Genomic DNA, 23535 nt, shown 5'->3' with positions numbered 1-23535 from the left:
AGAAAACGGCGACGCTAATATATGCGGTCCAGCATCAAGACAGTTAAAATAGCTCTGCAAAACAAAACCAAACCCTATCTCAGCCACCGGATGCAGCCCGGTTAAATAAGCTCATCAGCTAATGCACTGTAGCATGTCTAGTACCCAGGCTCATTTGCTGAGTTAGCTTGATTTGCTCGACTATGTTGGCACTGGCAATTTCCATGTTATTTGCATCACCGCAGTACACAGCTTGTGTTGCCCTCCGTTAGTATCTGGCAGTTTCTCATCACAGCGTTACAGTTTAGCATACTTTAGCAGCATAATTGAGCGGCATGCTGCTGAAGAATACTGCACACTGTGCAGATACACTGAGACAAGGGAAAAGGAAAGCTTCCTAACCTGTGATCACCACGTAGGTATAGATGAACCACTGACCTTTGCTCGGTGCCGTTGATGCTGTTCCTTAGGACACTGTTGTGCCCACTCGCCTGAGTACCCATTCACCACCTCATTGTTGCGTTTCCATTTTCACTAGCTCCTGCCCTACAGAGAAATGACTGCCACAGTAACAAGGTAGAAAGGTGAAAGGAAAGTTGAAAACTCCTATAGCTGCTGATGCTATGATTATACCATGCTTTTTATCTAAAGCCTTTTAAGTCCATCGTGTGTTCTTTCTCCTGCCTCAAGTATCTAAAATTTCTCTGAATTACATTTTCCTAGTAGTAGTCTGCCTTTCCAAGCAGTCTTCAAGGGCATATGTGTATATATTATGAAGAATATTTTTCTTCTCCTTTTTGTCCCTTATGCCACATAAAAATCACACATCATTCAATAGCAGGGTATGTTATTACTGAACCAACTCCTACGGGACAAAAGGCTTACAATGATTACCACAGAATATCCTGATATCAACTAGCAAGATATAAAGTCTGTGGGATACAAGAAAAAAAAAGATATCCAATCCTATCCTTAATCTGTAAGCAGACCTGCATGCTATTTGTTACAGAACTTAGTTCCTGGTTTGGTTTTGTCTGTAGTACATAAGCCTGAAAAAATACCCCACAGATTTTCTCCCACTTCAGCTAATAGTTCTTGTGGTTCTTTAGGCCAGTATCTGCAAAATCTCTCCCATTAAGACCATCCTTTGTAGCAAGTTTGATCCATTTGATTGAAAAGACTTGCCAGAGCCTGTAAGCAGGAACTCTCTTGGTATCTGATGAGATAGATAGCCATGGCTAACAACCTTAGTTCCCCTATTGCGTTATAAAACTAAACAAGCAATGCTGAAAAGCTGAGTAAGACTTCTGCTAAGAACGGGCCTTGTGTTTAACCAACAATTATATTAACTCTATGTCATAAAATCAGATGTACTACTGTAATTATACACATACAAAACACTACTTAAAGTCTAAAATGAATGCATTCCTTTTTCTTCCTCACTGCCTCACTGCTTTAGATTATTTCCTTTTAAAAGCAACAACAAATATTATGTTCAGACCAAGGAAAACACTGAAGAAGGCAAAATCTCTCCAAGCTCCAAATATCCTGAATCCTCATAAAACAGCACTTTCAGATCCTACCAAGCTGAGAGCAACCTAACTGCCTGCAATTGCAATTCCAGCCACTGCAAGCCACATACAATTCTCCCATGGAAGCATTAAAAGCTAAGACTTAATCAGCATCCCTGATTAAATAGCAATTCATACAGCCATTACATCTTCCAGCTAGGGTGTGCAGTTCTTTGAGGCAGCAACAAAGGGGAGGCGGGGAACAACAACAAAAACACCATCACCCCCCAAAAGAATTATAAAAAAACAAAACAGCACATTCACACACACACACAGAGAAAACCCACCACACCCTCCCCAAACCCACCTCCACTCACTTTCTTCAAACCTTATCATGGCAAACATTCATGATTTATGCTGGAAAAGCTACTGCCAGGTGCACTCTAAGCACTCCTGTTCGTGGTTTCCATTTGCAGACCTTGCCCAAGAGGTCCCAGAGGCCAAGAGAAGCCACGGGAGTTGCAGTGACACAAAGCAGCTCAAAGCAGACAGCACCAATACTAAGCATGAGCTGACTTCCACAAGCAGCTGTGGTTCAACAGCTGGCAGTACTGGGGGTGGGAACGGGGCAAAGAAATAAGTACATAGTTGATAAGAGTTCAAACAACAAGCACTTTTGAAACTTGGCTGAGCTCAAACACATCACAGAAGACTGAATCCTCCTTGGGACAGCTAGATTTGCAGTTCTTCACCCCCGCTGTTCTTTGGGAATCTTGAACTGATGGAAAAATGTGAGCAGAAGCAATACTAAGAGGCAGAGTATACATCCATATGGTCATCCTCTGTGTGCTTGAGCAGGCAGCAGCCAGAGCTGACTATATGCTGTAGTAAGAAAGATTGTTTTGTGGCGTAGGAAATCCCTTAGCTTCTGAATTTCTAGCACCTCCACATCCTTATTCAGCTCCGGGTTCTCTTCAAAATGCTGCTAGCTTGTCCCTGCTTCTCACTGGATTTGGGAAGATCCCTGATGAAGAGGAGCAATGTCTGAATGCAGCAGGTAACACTGAAGATACAACTACCTATGCCCAGACCACTCACACACTGGCCATGCTCTCCTCAGGCTGCAGGGATCACCTCAGCCCCTCGTGAAACCCAAGAACACGCTCTCTTTATGTTGCCATGCCAAGTGGGATGAGGCTACAAGGAACAGTGATGAGACATCACTACCAAGAGAGATTATGGAAAGAGAACAACAATTATTTAGGAGTTCATGTGCAACGACTAGGGAAGAAAGATGTTAACAGCATCAGAAGCACACACATGCCAGAGGTATCAAGATGCTTTCTCTACAGGAGCACAGAGTGCAAGTTCTCAAATCCTGGAGACAAGTTGGTTTTCGCTTTTAAAGATAGGGCACAGGGTCAAGAGAGAATCTATTCACAGGTCCCAGGCTACTACCCTAACTATGCTAGGGGACCACACTGACATTTTTGGAAGCATATCAGATAGCAGAGAGCAACACTGCAGCATTATTCCTTCACTCATTCAAAATGGAAACCTTATATAGGTGAAATAAGTCTGCGATGAGGACAAACACACCATCATATGGCAACACCCCCGAAGTTACCCAGCCAGCCAGAGCAAAGGCAGGCCAGATACAAGAGAAGAGTGAGTGTGTTTAGCATCAGAAAGGCCATTTGGATAGCGTTCACTACTAGCGTGTCCTCTGGGGTTTGACAAGTCCTTTTGCATTGGCCTTCAGAAAGTCAGAGGTCAAAATAACACATGAAAATCTGAATGAGTATTCAGATCCAAGTATTCCTTACCCTCTAGTAAAAAGAACCTTCCAGAAAGTGTATTAAAGAGTAAGAGATTTGTCCTTTGAAGCACAGCCTAACAGCCCATCCCTTTCGTACAATACTCAGTCCTGTATTTCTTCAAGCACTTCTCATTTCTGCCTCTTAGCCCATTTTAGCCTCTTTTCATTACAGAGGTTGTGGATACATTCCTCTAGAACTGAAAAAAATAAAAATAAAACCAAGATTCAAAGTATTTCTTGTTTCATGATGCTCAAAAGCTTCACAAGTGGGATTGGTTTGTGTCACAATTTCTCTACCTTAGGCAACGCCACCTGTTTTATCTGAGAAGGTGAATAAACAAGACTTTTGGAAGAAACCCTTCACAGTCCCAAGGAACTCAAAGCTATCAGTGGGGTACCATTGGGCATGTGAATTAACGTACAGATGAATCCAAAACAGTTTCAGTTATATGCACTGCGATACACAGATGCTCAGTTGAAGAAAGAAGCTTGGAACAACATACAGTACTAATTACCTATATCGTCCCATAACCAACACTGTTCCTGTTCAGACAATTCATCCAAATTGCTTGGCAGCTCAGCTGTCTCTCTCCTCTTGAGGAATACTACCACAAGTGCACTACGTCATGCAAAGCCGATTTATATGCCAGGCAAATTATTTCTGTGACTGTATTCTTCTCAGTATGCTTATAGTTGTGTCCCATCCAGAAGGGGAGTGCCATGATCTGTGACTGTTAAAGATGCAGTTTGAGAAATATAACCAAAGTCATGGCAAAATTTCAATTTTGGTAATTGCATTTTGTACATCTGTAGTTGTTTTCTAACAGCTGATGAATTCTACCCCAGATGTGACTGGTGTCATATCCCAGGTTCCAGGAAGCTGTTAAATCAAAGGGCAAGCTTAATAATAAGTATTTACAAGCTTTACTTCTCATGTCTTTGCTATGCAGGTTTTTTATGCTCTCATCAAGCTCCTAAAATCCCATCCCAACAATAGCTGGACTCAGTAGAAATCACAGGAATAAGTCTCTGAGGACATTTTCCTCTTTGAAGTACTGGTCAGGAACCCAGAGAGAATACCTAGGGTACATTAAAGCTCATTTCCCTTAGTCTGCATCAGCTGCTTGGTAGTGTTTAGTTATCTCCCATTTAAAAGTTTCTGAAAAGTAGTTTGTTTGTTTGTTTGTTTTTAAAAAAAGTCCCACAGCCACAGAGGTAATAGTGTCAAGTTCTGTCTTCTGTCAAACAAATTTAAATGGAATCAGAAGTCTTATCTATTTTGGAATAATGAATTATGCATCGTTTCCTTTTGCGGGGTTTTCATAAGGTATAATTTTCTACTTTAGAACAGAAGTAAAACAAAAAAAAATATTGGTTTGAAAATGCTAGTAACACAACAGCCCCATCTAGGAAAAGCACAATGGCACCAAATGAACTGACACACAAGGATAGTGTTACAAAAAGCCCCCCAGTGACATAAATAACTTTCTATCCCTGGGTTATGATTCAGTGTCCGTTAACTTCAAAAAACTTGGAATTGAGTACAAAACATTATGAAAAGCACATCTTAAAAAGAAAAAGAAAACCTGCATTATTATGAGGTGCTGTCTTCATTGTATGCCAACGGAATGTCCTTGCTCTGCTTATCGATTTCCAAAAAAAGCCCCAAACATGGCTTTTGTAGCATCAACTCTGCAAGCTCGCCTGAGATCTGGAAGTGAATAGGTGTCCTGAACAGCTCAGGTCTCGCTCAAACCCCCAGGCTGAGCACTTGTCAGTGTCATGTATCGCCAGGCATTTGGAAATTTGCTGCAAAGTAGAGTGCTGGATTTTTAATAACCACCCTGAATTAATTTTTCTTACTTTCTGTAAACAGTTTCCTAGGCAAGCTAGTTGGGAATGTGACCTTCCAAAAGCGAAGCAAGCAACTGCTGCCTCCTCGAGCTCCAGGAGAACACAGCTTTCTGCAGCAAAGCATCACTTCTATTGTGATGGCACTGGCATTATACAGTACTTTTAAGTTACATTATAAAATGTATAAGATTTGCTTTAAACCAGTGAGATTTAAGCGTGTGAATGAAATTAAGGTAACACCCAAGAAGTTTAGCATAACTGAATCAGTCAAGCATGTCAAAGTTGCTTTGGCCAGTAGGCTGGAGTTCAGAAGACGTGGATGGGATTGGCATCTCTGCTCCATCTCCTACCAGCATTTATAGATGTCAGCAGCCCTCAGCTGAATTTCCTTTTTGTTGTTAGCCATCTGAACACAGCAAACAACAAGCCATGAATTTGAGCAAGACCCACAGGAAAAAAAAAAAAAAGGCAAGCATGGTCCTTCACCGCCCCCACGGTTTTTCTTTTCCACAGCTGTACCACACAAGCACAATAACTGAAAATAATATCAACTGGGGGCTGCTCTGTATTGTCTGTTGGTGTTGTGATGGGAACAGTTAAAAGGCGGGGAACGAGGACTGGCAGTCAAAAATAGCTTCCTATTTCTGGGCACTCACTGAGTCCACATGATCGTTGTGCTTTATAGTAGAGGAAGAGGAAAAATTGTGGAACAAGTAATTTTGAAATACCCACAGTGAGTCCATCATTACACATGAAACATTTACAGTGAGGGGGGAAGAAAAGTTTTAGCCCCTTTAATTCTATGAGGGGAAAAAAAAAAAAAAAACACACAACAAAAAATGCAAAGAAAGATGAGATCTTGATGACTGGTTCAAGGCTTAACAGCAACTAAGGGAGAAAACCCTAACAAGTAGTGGTCTTTTTTGTGACTAGGCAAACCCTAACAGAGATATTCAAGAGATGATCGTACTTCAATGATTAAAACAAACAAAACACCACAAACAAACCAACCCCAAGATAATATTCAGTACCAGTATTTCCAGGGAAAAAAAAGCGTGTACTCATAGAGGCAAATGCTAAGCCTAATGCGAGACCTCTGGCCAGCACCACAGCACTCATTGCAGAGCTCCTAGATGATAGCTGCAAAAATAGGGAACACACCAGAGAAATCCCTTGCACTCTCTCCACTGTCCCTGGGAGGAAGAAGCCCACAGCAGGCAGAATATCTCCTTACTTACCACAGAGAGCCCCAGTCTCCATTCACAAGAGGCTGTTACAAAACTTTGTGACCAAACCACCCCCCATACCCCATGGGGGATGAGTTTGTAGAACTCGGTATTTTAAATTCATGATTTTTCAAATTACTTTTCTGTTCACTAATTAATAGGTGGTGACTACACAGACAATTTTCCACTGACTCTTAATTCATCTACTGAGACAGAAGCAAACCTGCCACTTCACCACAGTACCAGTTAGCTTTAGAAAGGATCCACAACCACTCTGATGCTGGATTTCAAGCTGGGAACACGTTGCACTGTGCTCCTACAGAGTCTCAGTACTTCTGAAGGAGCTGAAGTTGTCCCTCGGGCTTCATTCCAGCAAGTGCATCCATCCACCCTCCCCAGGAGCCCAACCTCTCCCACCAAGAGCTTGACTGAAACTCTGAAATGTTTGCAGTATAGCAGTTTTCCTACTATACAGGCCTCAAAAGTCGCAGCTGAAGGAAGACGATATTGGTCCCACAATCCTCCCAATCTCAGGGACAGGAGGCTGAAGAAATACAGGATCCTTTGGGGAACGCAGAGTTAACCTCGGAAGGGCAAACATTCAAGAGAACGAGAGCTGTCCCAAAACAAATACTGACCTATATAATATAATAGGTTTTATTTACTGAGGCATGAGCAGATACCACTTCACTGATTTAAGTGAATAGGCTCCGTGCCAAAGCTATCAATGGAATTATGTCTGCTTATGCTGCTGGGAAGTTCTGCTCTTTGCACAGCATTCACTGAGGTGTAAAATGAGGACTTAATGTTACTTGCTTGGACTCATTTCAAAAGCAATTGCTGCACCTGTTCATACCAACACACACGCGCTAATTTCCTTTATTTTTCCCCAGAATCTAATACAATAAAACCTGGTTTTAAATAATAAAGCTGTGATTTACATTCCTACATGTTTCTTCGTTCTACTAACCACTTCCTTTCTAAAAGACATCACTTACCTAAAGACAAAAAGAGAAAAAAGAAAGATCTGTTTCTGCCTATTAGACAATAGCCAATTCCTTTCATCTTCCCTCCACAAGAAAAGAAATCTGTGCCGCAGAACACTGAAGCCAAGCCACATGTCTAGACTCCTCTGAAGCAGCATCTCCTGGGTGTTAGCTAGGGAGCAGAGATCCCTAAGAGTAATGTATAGCAGTTATTACCCTCAAATGGTCCCAAATGGGTACAGAATTCAAACAGAAAGTGGCAGGACAAGAACTAACATTTATGAAGAAGCCTGGCTTACCTACACAGCACAGCTATAGTGGAGTGTTCTCTCCTTCTCTGATCTAGCTCTAAGTTAACCCAAATCAGTCGTAATGGACTTGCTCCAAATACACTTTCAAACTGTAGAAAATGTGCAAGCTGAGGGCTTGGCTGTGTTACGTGGTGAATATCCTCAGCACCCACTGGGAGCCCACGTTACTTGCAAGGCACAGAGCACTTGGCTGTGTCGAGCAAGTTCTAGGAAGCTTAAACAAAGTGCCGTGAGGTTGTTACGGTAAGGAGAGAAATGGTCATCTCTCTACAGCTACATTCAACGCTTTGCTTTGAAAATTGGCTTTCAATGACCAAATTGGACAAAGCAGAGAAAGTGAGCAACCTATGTGACATGCACAGAATCTCCCAATGTGTTCAATTTCTTTTTTATAAGCCTTTCAAGGGTAGACAAATAAAACCAGCACTCTCAGTGCACTCGCACAGACCAGATTGCTTCCAGGGGTCCTTCCCAATCTAAGTTTTATTTGATTGTGTACCAAGAGATCCCACGTTCCCCGCCACATCTCTGGAGGTGGCATGCTGCTCGGAGATCCTGGGGGACAAGGGAAAGAGTGTGAGGCTCAAGGACTGCAGCTTCTCTTGCTAACCCCTCAGGTGCCCTTGCCCAGTAGCACAGAGGTTACAAGAACACGTCCCCAGTTCTAGGTTCCTTTCATTCCTATCCTTAAGCCTTATGGCCTCCTACACAACTACCTCTTAAAAGAGAGGCACCAGCATCCATACCGAACTTGGGTAACCACCCCGAGGGAGGACTGTGTTCTGGGCAAGGGTGGTACGATGCTTAAGGAAGCAAAAATCTGTACTTGCTTGCCACAATTTAGAAGGACCAATGCTACTTCATATGTTTTTTTTTTTACAGTCCTGTGTGTGCATTTAGAAAAAAGAAAGTAGTAGGCAATGGCCATCAGCAAGCCTTTGTTTGCCTCAGTAAAACATAAGGAGAAACCCAAGAAAGCTGTTTTCTCATGCTTAGGAAGCAATTGCAGGTATCGACCAGTGCAATTAAAGAGAAAACAGTAAAACATTTATTTCTTACAATTAATGTATTAGGAAAAAAAAAAAAAAAAAAAAAACCTATGGCAGCATTCTTTTTTAAACAATATATGACCTCTCCCATCCATTAATTATTTTTGTAAAGGGAATATCAAAGATGTATATGTTATTAAGAGCATTTATAAAAGATCACCCCTGGATTATGGTAAACAATGGGACTGAATTTTTCAAAGGAGCCAAAAATAGAAACGTGCACGTTCCAGTGGGATTAAGGTGTCTATCTTTCTTACATTTCGAAGAAGAATAAAGTACCCGGAATGATTTATGTCTCCTTTGGTTCTGAAAGACTAGATTTAATTATGTTTTGGTCTAATGGCTGGCACAGACTAGGAAAGGAAAGATGTAGATGAGAGTGGGAAAGGGATAACTTCTGCCAATCACATCCACAAATAGCGCTACAATTTTTAAGATCCATTGGACCAAATCTTGAAGCCTTTTATTAGCAGAGAAATTCCCCTTTACTGAGAATGTTGCACACAAGACAGCAGTCCATACCTCACCTCACTCAGCTGCTGAATGCAAACTACCATTTCTGACCCTTGCAGCGCTCAGTTTTTATTATGCATAACACACTCCAGTGCATACAACAGCTCTTTTTAGGGCTTATCACTGCAAGATGACAAAGTGTCAGCTGTAAGCTACCCTTGAAGATTCCCCCTCCCTGTAAAGATGCCAATCTCAGATTCCAAAAGCAAAGGCATGTTCCTGTTCTATCACATGTCAGCAGCTATAAACAACAGCCTGAAGGGTGCTCCCCCCCCCGTAAACAAAGGAAGTCTTTATTCCTCTAGTAGTAGATCTTTCACAAAAACTGTGAATCCCGACTGTTACATGGCAGTGATAACTCATGCTCCTGCTAAATAAAGCTCCCTAGAAATAAACCGCAACGTTGAAGACATTTGTTTGCAAGACAGTTTAGACATCCTCAAACACAAATCATTCAATGGAGCATTAGGAATTTCAGATTCCTCTGCACGTTCAACCAGAGTGAGAGTTTCACCTCTGCTTTTATGGAAGCTGTCATCATCATTCAAATGAAATATAGAGCCTTGCTCTAAAGCGAATGCAGATTCTTTTGGTTTGCTATTCCAGAAGGGGAAATAATTTGTGGCAGCAACACTGACACTAGGTAGCAGGGAATGAATTAACACCCCCCTCACCCACCCCCCCCCCCCCAACAAAAAAATGGAAGCAGCATCCTTTCATGATAGCCATCTTCGTCCAGACAGAACAGAACACTGATCGATTCAATGTTCCTGGTGAAAATACGGACCCAGAGCAGCATGGCAGCACAGCTGTCTTCCAGCTGACATTTTATGCTCCCTGTAACCACGTCTAAAGGCACAGAACTGCACCATCCACTGCTCTAAGTGTATCGAGGTCAGTGGAGATAGAGCTTTCTGCAGAAGTCCCTGGGCTTTCTCATTGACACTTCCAGCCTCCCAGCTGGAGCTTCCTGCTGGAAGAGCAGCACTTGTTTCTACCAGCCATGAGTAAACCCTCCATCCCGAAGGCAGAAATGTCATGAAGAAACACTGCCGGACACCTAACATCTTGTTAAATCAAACACGTCAGGAAAAGCAGTACTTCCCACAAACCTACCAACTGCCTTCCTGCTCCCGTCCCAAGCAGAAAAATGTTAATTATTCACTCCAGCCCCGTAGAAAAGGCACGTGAGTGTAATGAACCTCCAGAAAGACTTGTGTGGTGTTTCACAGAAACCACCTCAGTGTAATAACTGATAGCATGAGTATAGCAGAACGTATGGCACCCACATAAATCTTATACCAGCCATTCTCTTCTCTGTTGAAGTGCACAAATACAGCATTGATGAAAAGCTATCTTGCGACAGCAATACATTTTGCTCTCACCCAAGATAGCATCTGGCATGTGCCAGCCGAAGTGTAACAATCACTTGTGCGACACATTTTGACCCAATGTTAGCTCTCAAGTAACAACTTGGCTTTTTTTTTTTTTTTTTAAAAGGCTACAGCATTTCTGAACCCAAATTTTTTTGCTGCTGCTGTTCAGAATCCAAAAGCAAGCAAGAAATAGTGGCAAGCCCAATGTGCTGCCATTTGGGGTTGTTACCTGCTGCTATTCAAAGCTCTTCTGCTACCAGCTCTTCACTCAGAGCTAACCTCTTCAAGACAAGCAGTACCAAATCCCTCACCTCCTGGGAAAGGCTAAATTACTTACAGCAGGCTGTCTTTTTACCGTAAAGTCAAAAAGTAGGAGGCCAAGTGGAATAAAACAGTGAACAAAATGTGAAGAATGCCTGCAGTTCTGTTTCTTGGCTATTCTTTCAAACCAGCAGGTCCAAAGAGGAGCAACCGCTCTTGCAGCGCCAAGCAGTGGTCATTCCAGCACTGGTTGGCATCGTTTCTTCCAGTGTTACCAAAAGCCTCCCACGTGCAGCAAGACAGGCAGGTATCCTTTAAAAAACTGGAGAAAGCTACCAAGGCCTGCTATAGAATAACGGTACACTTATTGTGGCCATTCCTTTGTAGTGTTACTTATTTACACGTCTTTTTACCCCCAAGGGACACACAACTGATACATCTTTGTGAACTGCAAGTTCAAACACTTTGAGAATAGAAAGCTATTTGTGAGCAGCCTAACTGTCCTTAACCTGCACACCTTCATCCCCCATGAGGAGAAAAACTAACTGCTCGTAAGTCTCCTGCACACTTCTGTTTGCTTTACTGCATGTTTTTCCGTGTTACCCATCACCAGTGCGATTTGTAGACTGTTTGCATGGAACGAACAAGCAGCTAATCTTGATTGCAATATACAAACGTGATTAATCCCCACAATATGTTGTAGCAAAAATAAGCTGCAATAGCTTTTGAAGGAGCCTGAATACAATGCACTTCAGGGCAACACCTACATAACGTGTAAAGGAAGGTTATTCACCCAACTCCCATCTCACCCCTGATATAATGGGAGCATCGGTATGTCTATAAATGAAGAGAATAAATCTGTAGCCACAATACACATGGCTTTTAACTAGCAGGTACGTGGGCATTCATATAGTTAGGTGCCACATCTTCACCACCTCTCAGAACTTTTCTTTAACCGCTTGAAGCAAATCACCACGTCCGCAGCTCTGCCCTTGCGATGCATTTGTGCTGCAATTTTCTGCAGCTTCCAAAATAGCTGCAAAAGGAAGACATAATGCTTTCATGCAATGAAACCAGTATCTTAGAGGATTCGCTCAGACAGCATGTATTCCTCAGTAATAAAAAAGCTTTTGTGTTACTCAGAAGACAAGGCAGCAAGTCCTTATAGAAAGGACAAAAGAAAAACTGAATAGGGTTGCCTTTCTAATACTGCCAGTGCTAGCACAGACGTGATCTGCAAATAATAGTGGTTTATAAAAAAGCAAACAGAAAACCACCCCACACATGACAGTTTAATTATCTTTCTGAAGTTCCACCTAAGGCAGAACCTAAGGTACACCTAAGCTTTCCCCAAGCCCATTATTGTCCATTATAAACTTGGCTAAGATATACGCACTCGATTAAAAGAAAACCCATTCTTTGGTAATTTCCATTTAACATCCCTAACTCCTCCCATGAGTTTACCTTCATAAACTACCCATTTATTTTTAAGCAATCTGCTTTACCATGAAGACATACAGAAAAGGAACATAATGCTGAAGCTCATTTAATTATAAAAAAGTATAAAGCCATAATAAATAAATTCCACCAGTCCCAGTTCAATTCCCTTTTGTGGGGAGACAAGCTGAAGTGTTCCATGGCCTAATTTGTTTTTCGACATTGTCCTTGAATACCTCCAATTCTTTATTATTTATAATCAAACCATATTCCCACTGAGACTATACCAGTGGTATGTCACCGGTCTGTAAATCTGTCAGGTCCCCTGGAGACCCTTAGCAACTGTTTGTGTAGATCTAGCACCTCCTTGGAAACTCTTCTTGCATAAAATCAAAGTAATCATAATGGATATACTTGGAGTAACTGAATGCAAATGTGGCAAAATGATCTTCCTTAAGCAGTCCTCCGAGTGTCACTGCAAAGCAGAACTATCAATCTTCTTTTACAGCCAGCCATGAAGATGAATTCTGCCAAGCATATCCATGCCCTGTCAGTATTACCGCTTCCTCTTGAAGGCTTAATGGCTGGCATCAGCACTTGGAGACGGAGCTCTGGACGATAAAAGCCAAAGTAGTCTCTGCTTGGTTGTATGGGTATAGATGGCAAAAACCCTTCCTCTGTTTCTAGATGCTATGGATCAGATTCACAGCTAATGAAAACTACTGATGGTCCATTGTCCCTGACCTTTCCAAGGCAAGGGTTTGGCTCACTTCCCTGCTCTTCTCTTCAGAAAATTCGTACTTATTCCCTTCTCAATTGCACAGGCCTATTATTGGGACATTAGCATATTCAATCCACCAGCCATCTCACATGCCAGAGTTTTTGGTAATTTTTGGTGGGATAGGGGAGGGCAGATGCATTTCTTAGCAGACCTGCACCCCTAAAATCTGCCCAGCTACAGGGCGTCAGTCATTCCTTTAGCATCACTCAATTTCTACAGCTTTAGGAAACAAGGTAGAGTTACAGATGTTGTACACAAAGTGCTACACAGAACCAGCACACTTCCACCAAGTCACCTAACATCACATTGATGTTACAGTAACGGGAAACTTAATACATTCAGCAATCAAGGCGACAGCAGGAGATTCTCTTTCTTTCATGTGTGTTTGTAATCTAGCCTCTCAAGTACTCCTTTACTCAGAAAAAAAGGAAAGCATCATACTATAAACTCAGTCCCTGCCTTTATCAAAAGCAGCACTGTTTTGACATTGAGAATTCCTGGGACCAATACCATAGACGTACAGCCATCAGCACCATAAAACACTGCAAAGAAGAGCAAGTATATTCACCTGTGTTCTTCACAGGCACTTACAGCCAGGCTGCTGTGTGCATTTCTAGACACATATATGCCCATAGTTAAAATCTGAGTATTTCTTTAAGAAAAAGATGCATTATGTTTCATCCAAGGGCAAACAAGTGACAAACAATAATGTGCCACCGCTACACGTTCACCCAGAGCCATATCACCACCTCATTACTGTGACACTCCGTTTCCAGCTGGGCGCACAGCGGAGGTCAAAACAGAAGTTACAAGTGACACTCAATTTCAGTCTGTTCACATCTGCCTTAAGTGAAGCACAGTTTAATCCACACAATCATCTTAAACATCACCAAATGATAGTAGGAAAGTAACTAACAGGAGGAAAAGATCAGCATTGTAGAGTATATGCATGTACAGCGTGTGTGCATATGTACATATATACGAGTGGCTAATTCCTGTTCACACGACAGGTCTGAAGCTGCATTTCTGCAAGAGCTGCCTGCGAAGGGCTTGTGGGGCAGGAGAAGCCCCAGGTGTTGTGCGTGGCTGTAGTGCTTCCCAAACTGGGGGGTGACTGATGCTGCCAGAGGCAGGTTTCACTCAGGCAGGAGGCTTACTGGCATCTAAGGCAATGCCTAATGTCCAGGTTCACTTGTTAGGTCATTTGCTAAATTCAACATATATTTTGTTTCCAAAAAGACTAAGACTTCACCCCTGAACTATTACATAATCCCAGAAAACATTAAAGCATTATAGGAGAGATGACAAACTGGCTGTGAGGAATTCTGGAGGAGCCGATCCTGTACAAACAGGTCTGTGAATTGGCACAGCAGGGACGTGGTGGCTGGACCCAAAAACAGGAATGGTGAGTAGTGAAGAAAAAAAAAAACCCTGAAAGGATGTTTGAAGCACTGCATTTGAGTTGACCTGTACTGATCAAACTCACACTACCCTGCAATCAGTGCCCCCAGGGCACAGCAGCCTAGCGTTTCTAAATGTGTCCACGTTTCTGACAAATAATATCTCACACGTACTGTGAGTTACCTGCCTCTCCTTCAGGATAAATACCTTTAGCACAGACCCAGAAAGCCTCACCAACTCAGTTCCTGAAGTTCTGATGCATTCAAGTTAGATACAGACAACAGCTGGAGTTTCAAATAGCGTGAAGCAGGCATGAAGCAGCATACATCATCTCAAAAGACCCCATCGGATCAGTAATTACACAGCTGAGGAATGAATGCAGCACAGATCTCACACGAGCAAAGGAAGAAGGATCCCAAAGCAGAATATGAGCATTCATTGAGATCACATGCAAGAGTTTATCTGCAGTGATGCTGCACTTCACAAATGAGACCACTAACAGACCTTCGCTCGTTTATGCCAGCGAGGGTCTGACCTATTTGGTTAATTATTACAGGTTTTGTGTTGTTATTCCAGAAGCCAGAAAACCTAGGCTGGAGAATGATATCAAATCCAGTCCTGATTCATTCGTTTATATTGACCACTGCAGACAATTCTAGCAGCCCGCCAGAATTATGCCAACCTGGGAGACAATGCTACCTCAAAAGCGTGATTTTCAGATATTTATAGAAGATGACAACCCTACTTCACCCAAAACCATAACCAAGGGTGGTCCTGCTCACGCAGAATTCCTCCAAATTAAAACACCTGGTTTATCTTCCCCCAATGACCAATACTGCCTTCATCCTCCTGACTATCAGTGATTGACATTTCTTCATCACCCAAAAGTTTTGCACAGCTACACCACTAGTGAGACTCCTCCTCAACAAGCCAAAACAGGGGAATTTTTCAGCTGCTTACCAACAAGAGCAATCGAGACATACCACACTGCCAGGTGTCCTGGGGACAAGCCACTCTGTGAAACATCGTATAGGGAAAAGTTCAGCTCCAGTGCCATCAGATCATAGGACAGAGTGGCCTCCAGAGCTGCTTCTTTGGGGATGCAGCCTTCAGGCTGCTGATATTGGCACAGCTGTCATCCCCACGAAGCCTAGGCCAAAGCTGGATCTATCGGAGCTGGTGAGCAGAATGGCTTGGTGTCGTCCTTATTTTCCACACACACCACATACCAATCTGCGGACTGGAAGCCCAGTCTCGGGCAGGGACATGGGTGACACCCCGCACAAGGGGCACGCAGGGTCACAGGGCCTTCTGTTGTCACCCCTAACTCCTGGCACCCACCCGCAGCGCCTCAGCTCCACTGCTCCAGTAATCCCATTTAACATAACACTTAGGTCGCTGTCAGCTCCACAAGGACAGGCTGTAAACTGAGCAATCATCTCAAGCATTTGGGACCCCCTCCTCTCCCCTCACATAAAAAAAGCCAACTTTTTTCAAATCAGCAAAAACCCCTCTGGATTTAGTCCAGCTGCTAAGCTCCTCTCACTTGCTGGGTGGAACAGAGAGTGCAAAGCCCCAAATTTATAAGGAATTGAAGAAATCTTGCAATCAATATGCAGCACGGCTCTCTGCACTACAGCAGTTACATTATCTTGTGTGGCACATGCACCGTTCCCATGGCAACCAGCATCCTTCATCCAGCTCCGTTATTATGGCTATTGGAGCCTTTCAGAATCTCTGGTGTCCAAGCCACGGCTCAGAGCTACTTTGTGCTAATAAGCCTCAAGAATAGATACAAGAAAAGCAGAAAATACAGCTAACTCTGCTTTGCTAATCTATAAGCAACATGGAAAGCAAGAAGCGGCATGGGAGATACAATTCAATCAGCTAAGGGGAAGCAACGCTTATATAACTGTCTTCATTAGGGGAGATGAACGTAGTGCCAATTTGCTCTAGCCTTTTAATTCCTGACAAAATAACAGTCAGCTCGTGAAGTTTGCTGCTGAGGGATGGTTTTGTAACGGGTAATCTTCTATCAGAGTAACGTTGCAATAGATGGATAGCAAGATCTATCTTTATTGTTGAAAAGGATCGCGTTTGTCACTATCTGCAGAGTTCAAGAAAATAATTTCATTTCTAATTTTTATGTCCATTACTGAAGTTCTAAAGGGCTATTATCAAAATTTATAGTCTTTATAATACAGTCTCTATTTACTTCATATAAAATTGTCCCTAGATACTTCAGAGAAGCTTTCTCTACCAGTAACCCCACTCTTTTTTGGGGGGTGGGGAAGGTGGGAGGTATTTAGTGCTTAAGCGTTTCTACAAAGCATTACAGCAGCATCGTTATGCTCTGCACAGCTCAATGCAAAATTTCTCTTAGTCACCAACCAGAGAATGTCAGGCAGAAAACAAATAACCTGATTTGTTAAAGTGACCCCTGACAAATTATCCCTAAGTTGCTAGCTAGTGGTTTTGTCACCCTGAAATACACACGGGTCAGTACAAACAGAGAGGCTTCAAAGTTGCAGGGTTTCAGGGCTCTTAAAAAGAAGTGTTAAAGACACTACACTAGGAAGTGCCCTTATGACTGACAAAGGAGGCTGACAGGCTATTGAACACAGTCCAGCTTTAGCTACTCTTTAGCTTAATTGTGCTCAGCACCTTTTCAGAAAGGGCAGTAAGCTTTAAGCACCTTGGACACAGTCTTTTCCAGCTGCCTTGGCCCCGATCAGTAGCAGGTGTCCCCCTTGCTGTTGAAGGCACTCAAGGTCAGGCTTTGGAACAGACATGTCAGCGAGATGAATGAAGCCAGCCAATACTGGGTGGAGGGTTGTAAGAGCATTCAGAAAGCATCCAAGCGTCAAGATCAGCAAAGCCCAGTCTCACATGGCCTCCGTGAACAGAGGGAAGAGCAGGTCTCGTGCATGCTGGAGACTCCAACCAAACGCCACATCTCCAGCTGGAGTCTGGAGGGCCCCGGCCGGACCTGCTCTTTTGGGCTGGAGAGAAGTAGTTCAGGGAGAGCAACTGATGTTACTCTTGAAGAAGGATTTTAAAGCAGAAGTGGTATACATTCTACAGAAAATAGAAGAAAAACTTCCACTGTTTGCCACCTGAATCCCTCCTGACCTGCACCACAGCTTGTGCTCTCACCTCCTTGTTCCCCAGCTGACAGGTGCAAGCCACCATTTAATCAACTGCATGCCTGATATGGGCAAGCTCCTTTCTGAAAAGTGAAGACAACATGATTACTATCCAAGGATGTAACTTAAGGTTTAACTGTCTTTAAGTTTTAGGCTGAAGGCATGCTGCTATTTAGCTCTGGACAGATTTTGAATTGTTTACTTGTGTTTGACAGCTAGTGAAATCAATGGAACTTGTATCATTTAAACCCACAAAGAAGCTTAATATTTTAACTATTAAACTGTGGTTTTCTGTTATTACGTAGTTTGCAAGAGCAAAAGGCGGGGAGTTTTCCTGCTACGTCTTCCCTTCGGAACACGCATAACAAGTTTACACAACTCCAGTTCTCTTGCTCGTGAGATTGAGAAGCTTTTAGTCCTTAAAAGGAAAAGAAGAGGTGCTCCAAGAATGCTTAAAATGCTCCTCTTGTCTTGTGCTTCGGCCCAGGGATGGCTGCCTGCTCCCAGTTCAAATGCAGGCTCTGTGCCACCCTCGCACACATGACCAGCAGTAGACACTAAGCTGGGACTGCTGGGTGAAGCAAACCAGGTGCAACTGAGGAAGAAGATGACATTGTATTACCTTGAGACACATCTGGTAAGCTAGAGATGATCTATCACACTAAAGGCAAGATTCTTGCGGAACGATAATCTTTCTGAATGTAAAAGCACACTTCAGATTATCCCAGATAGTTTTATTTTCAGAGGTTAACTAGTCCTAAAAATTTTATCTAATTGCACATTCCTCAGAATAGACTCCTCTGGCTGTTCTGTAATCAAATCATAATTAAAGCATCTGTGTCACTTTATCTCTCCCTTCCTGCTATGTGTAACATTTACAGAAGGCAAAGATGCAGCACGCAAAACCTCCAGCATCATGGCTCATCATCAGTGCAATAATGAGGACTTGTGCTCGTGTGGTTTTGTGAACATCTCCTTAGGCTTTCATTAGCCTTTAAAAACAAAAGAGGTAGAGAGAGGAATACTGAACAGTGCCCACTTGTTGTAACCACAACTGGAGGCCATGTTTTATTCGTGTGACACTTGTTTTAAAACAGCTGCCTCATTTCATCTCAGCTTCACCGAGAAAATAGTCGTGCAGTGGGAAAACAGTTGGCAGAGCCTGAAATTAAGATGTGTTAAATAGCAATATCACCTAGACAGAGAAAAATATTTTCTTTAATCAGTGTACCAGTTGTCAGACTCAAACGAGCAAAAAACCCCAAACCACCACAAGAAGCAAGCCCCTTCCCCTAAGCTCCACCACTGAACCCCAAATTAACCAGTTCCAGGGCTCAGGCTGATGAAGAGGTGCTGGTGTGTGCCCTTCACCTTCAAGGGCAAATTGAAGGAGAAAGGCGATATAAGGAGAAAAGTGACAGCACAAACTTTCTCCCTCCCCTCCAACAACTACTCAAAAGTGATGAATATGCTGAGCAAACTTCCCTGAGAAAATAGCTTGTATCTTGAGCTTAGTTGTACCTATTTTACTTCGGGGAGAGTAATTTCTTGCACAAGCAGAATTCAAGGGAATTATCTGTCTGATATTAAGAAATTTTAGTTCCTGTTGAAAGAAATACACTGATCAGTAACTGAAAAGGTATATTTTTAAATGAAAATGTTGTGTATTTATTCACAGCTACCATGATTTTTCCTTCCCATCTCCTTCCCTAGATTTTGGTCTCCTTACACAGTTTTGCAAAGTTCTTCAACTTGTGTAGGCATTGCTTGGAAGGCATATGAAAACACTTGGTATCAGAAGGGCTGATTTTTCACTGTCTGCTTTTCATTACAGAACCATAGAATGGTTTGTGTTGGAGGGGACTTAAATATCATCTAGTTCCAATGCCCTTGCCTTGGGCAGGGATAATTATAACATCGCTAATTGAACATTAAAATAATTAAGCATACTTTAAGTTACTTTGTACAGAAAAGATTTAATTTATGCAAAGACAATTCTAAGATGGCACTTCAGACTAAAATCAGCATTAAGTTTGCTAACAACATTTCTTAAAATACAGAAATGAGAATAAATATATAAATCAAGATTTTTCTAGCTTAAAAAAAAAAAAAAAGAAAAAGAAAAACACACCTCTCCTGATCATCCTTAAGTAATACTTCTATTTCTAGACAATGAATTTTCAGAAGTGATTTCATGATGTGAAGTGATTTTTGGAACAATTGATGCCTCAGCATGCCTAACTTAAACCTTGTCATATCTAATATGGAGGTTTAGCTACAGCGTGTAAGGCTGACATCTGGATTTGATTTTATTTCTTTTAGATTTCTGCAGACAACAGTGGCACATCAGAATTCCTACAGAGTAAGATAAACACAGGACTTCTGAGACACGAAAGTGATTACTCAAAGCAGTGCAGCAATTACAGCTGAAGTCAAAGGACTCGCACCTGCTATGCCTCGTGGGTTCCCTGTAGCATCTTTTGTAGTGAAAAGCTGTAATTAACCCAGTACAAAGCAGAATTATTGTCGAGGAAGTGGTATTTTCTGCACATTTAAGTCTGATTAGAGTAGTACCACAGAAATACCAGAATTTAAATATGAATGGGATGGGTCTCTTTCTGGGGTAAAGCCAGAGCATGACCACTCACGCCAACGTTGCTCCAGCTCCACCAGTGCATCTGAGGGCAGCCTTTAGCACTCAGTCTGCAGAGGACGTGGACATTATCTTCTGCATTCTCTACCTGGACTGTCGGCCAGCTTTTGAACAGTTAAGACTACTGCAAAACACATTTGGGCGAAAGCCAAAGGGTTTCTTCTTGGAAACAGTTTGTTCTTCATGCTACACTATGGGATTTTCTTTCTTCAAATTCACTCATAACTGAAAGGAGAGTACCGGTACAAAGACACTTTTAAAAAATGTTTGTTTTCTCTTATGTCAGGGACCAAATCCTGCCTGCATTGTTAAAACAGCACTCCATGCAGCTAGCAGAGGTTTTTCAATGGTAAAGGAGATCCAGGTGTGGATGGATTTGCTTTTCAGGATCTCTTTCAATTTGACTGAGCAAAACACATTTCAAATACGTAACTGCTGGCATTTCTTTTATAAAACACAAGTGGCCTGTGGAAGTCTCAGATATGTGCGTATTATTTTCCTCTTTAAAATATAAGTAAAAAAGGTCAATAATCCACTTGGTACTTCAGTCCATTCTGACACAAAGCTTACAACAAAAGACAAAGCTGAGACATGAGCTATCCTTACACCGACAGCCAAAAGGACATACCTCTGGAAGCAGGGAAACAACGCATCTCAGGCACTAGAATTTCACTAATATCAAATCAACTGTTGTTTTCTCAAGCCAGATACCAGATAATTCACCTGTGATTTGAACACAGCTTAATCTTAGGGTTGATAGCAGAAGTCTGAAGTCTGCATTTCTTATTGCTATTCGCACAACAAAAGACTTTGTTGCCTCGTCCGTTGCTTTACCGAACCACTGCAACAACTGACCTTGTCTTTTAAGGCGAGATCTGTCATGGCAGTGGAAGTGCTCACCGTCTCTCTGTTTGGCCACGTCTGCACTGTCATTGCCTGTTCAAAGAGGTCAGGACTGCAGCATCAACCTTGCATTACAAGCGTTCAGAAAGGCTTTGAGGTGCACCGCTTTCTGCATTTTATGTAACCAAATGTGTCACCGTATTAAAAGCACAACCATGCAAATGTCACAGATGACCATCTAACATGCAGTTGAAAGGCACAGATATGTCCCCAAGTCCAAATTCATTTTTCACTTCCAACATTTAATGCGAGCCTGAGTTAGAAGTAGTCATGGTAAGTAGAAAATCCTAAGATAACATGAAAAGAAATTGTCACCAAGGATTCTCCTCAGAGATAAATTTTTTTTTTCCAAATCACTTGTTCATACTTGAGTCATCTCAGAAAGCATCTAAAGCTTGTGGAAATTTGTCACTGCAGATAGGACGATGACTGCAGAATTCTTACAGATTATTTAGAAATTTCCTTTTGGCATCTGTAGCTTGGATTGCCCTTACACAATGAATAGATTTAAATATAGTCAAAAACCTCTTCCCCCACCACCTTCCTACTTCACTTGTTCACAATCCTCATGTTCAATTACTACTGTGCTATACTTAATAGTGCCATCAGCGCTGCAGTATTTTAGCAATAATAGAAGCATCACATCAGCAGCCAGTACCTTTAGCAAACACATTAACCACCGATTTGCTTGCAAAGAAATTGGTGCTTACTTTCGCAATGCATTTGTAGTGACCCACAATATTCAGGAATCAAACGCGATCAGAGGATGCAGCCCCGGAATGCCAGAGGCAGACTCAGCATTTAACTTTATCAAACAAAACTACGTATTGAACAAGGCAGACATTAGAATTGCTTTGTTTTTCCCCATTTCCACATTCATGTGAAATAGGGAGATTTACACACACACAAAACCTGCACAGCCCTACCTAGAATATTTCAGACTCTTTGGGTATGAATAAGTCAATTATCACAACACAGCTATTTATCACGAACAAAAATGCCTAGTAATTACGCAGACCCCAGATCATATGAACAAACACACGATAAAGATAAGCTGTAAAAACACCTGATCATCACCAAATGACATCCTTTATACCTTTAGCCTCTGAAGAAACACAGAACATCAGGTTGTTACACATTCCACGTACTCCAGAGATTTAGAACTCTGCTACAAGGAGTTTCTTATGATGGCAATGTTCATATTAAAATGCCCCAAGCTTACCAATGGTTAAACAATGTTACCTTTAAAAAAAAATCCTAACAGTACTAACACGGCAATTTCTGACTTATTTCACCTACTTACCCTTATGACTAAATTTATTTTAGCAACTGAAGATGTCAGCTTATGTTTTCCCTGTTCCCCTGCCCCATCTAAAGCATTCAGATTCACACACATTAAGTGACTTGGTCCTGAGAAGTGCTGAAGCTCCACATACCCAATTAAAGCCAATTCTACAAGCTGAGCGTCTTTGAAATTCAAGTCCCCTTAGCACCTGCAAGTCAATTTAAAAACTCCAGGTTTTATATTGCTGTCCTTCATTTCTAGATTTCCACACGGAAAATATTAGCTGCCAAGTTCCTTGGGTTTGGAGGCGACCAGGATCAGCCACTGTCCCTTTAATGTTCCACCCAGTCTCCAAAGCAATGTCTTTTTACTAGAGCTCACTGCGATTCATTGGAATTTGCCAGGCAGGTCAGGAAATCCCCTGAAGCAGAGGAAGAATATTAAAGAGATGGGACATGTATATCAAATCTCATTACTGTTCTCTTATGAGAATCAATCAAGTGAAAGGACGTGGTGATGTCATTATGACATCATTTACTTTGGGATTAGAAATTCATAGCTACTTAGCAACCAAAGCTGTCCAATACAGAAGTACAAGGTCCAATAGAAAATGTTATCATCTGACCCACTTACTGGGAGAAAAATATTTGTCAGTTCTTGTTTGCAGACTTCACGAGACAGACAATAACTTAAGAACTCCATTGTGTCCAGTACAGAACATTGAAAATAAAACATACCCCTTAACCTTTTTCAATATCCAAGCTCATTATTTCTCCCCAGCATGCTCCCTCACAGTCATCGTCTTTTCTACAAATCTAAACCCTAAAACTGGGAAGAGAAAAAGCTTGCGCTAAACAGAGTTTACTATTTTAAGACCAACCACAACCTCCACCAGAACCTCAAGCCCCTTAGAGTCAAGGACGACTAATACAATTGCGTAAGAACACAGGCTTAGAAACCATGTTTGTTGCAGTAAACTAAGCTAAAACCGTTTGGTTGATGGGCTGCAGGGGCTGTCAGAAATGCCAACGAGATACGAAACGA

The 23535-nt window shown here is 42.1% G+C and overlaps 1 protein-coding gene across 2 annotated transcripts in view; it reads right to left on the bottom strand.

Annotated features, from left to right (window-relative positions):
* SLC6A1 (solute carrier family 6 member 1) overlaps positions 1–23535 on the bottom strand; it is a 59582-nt gene that overhangs the window by 35207 nt on the left and 840 nt on the right. Inside the window, exon 1 of one of the 2 annotated variants that reach the window (XM_013187719.3) lies at positions 22643–22922. The exons of the other annotated variant lie outside the window; for it this stretch is intronic. The gene's annotated coding sequence lies outside the window, so the exon portion shown is untranslated. Of the gene's footprint in view, positions 1–22642; positions 22923–23535 lie in introns of those variants that run through there. 2 annotated transcript variants of the gene reach the window in all.

The sequence above is a fragment of the Anser cygnoides genome, chromosome 10 (genome assembly GCF_040182565.1).
Source record: "Anser cygnoides isolate HZ-2024a breed goose chromosome 10, Taihu_goose_T2T_genome, whole genome shotgun sequence".
In the NCBI taxonomy this organism is placed as follows: Eukaryota; Metazoa; Chordata; class Aves; order Anseriformes; family Anatidae; genus Anser; species Anser cygnoides.
Note: the sequence above shows the minus strand (reverse complement) of the source record. Positions and strands in the feature narration are given on the sequence as shown.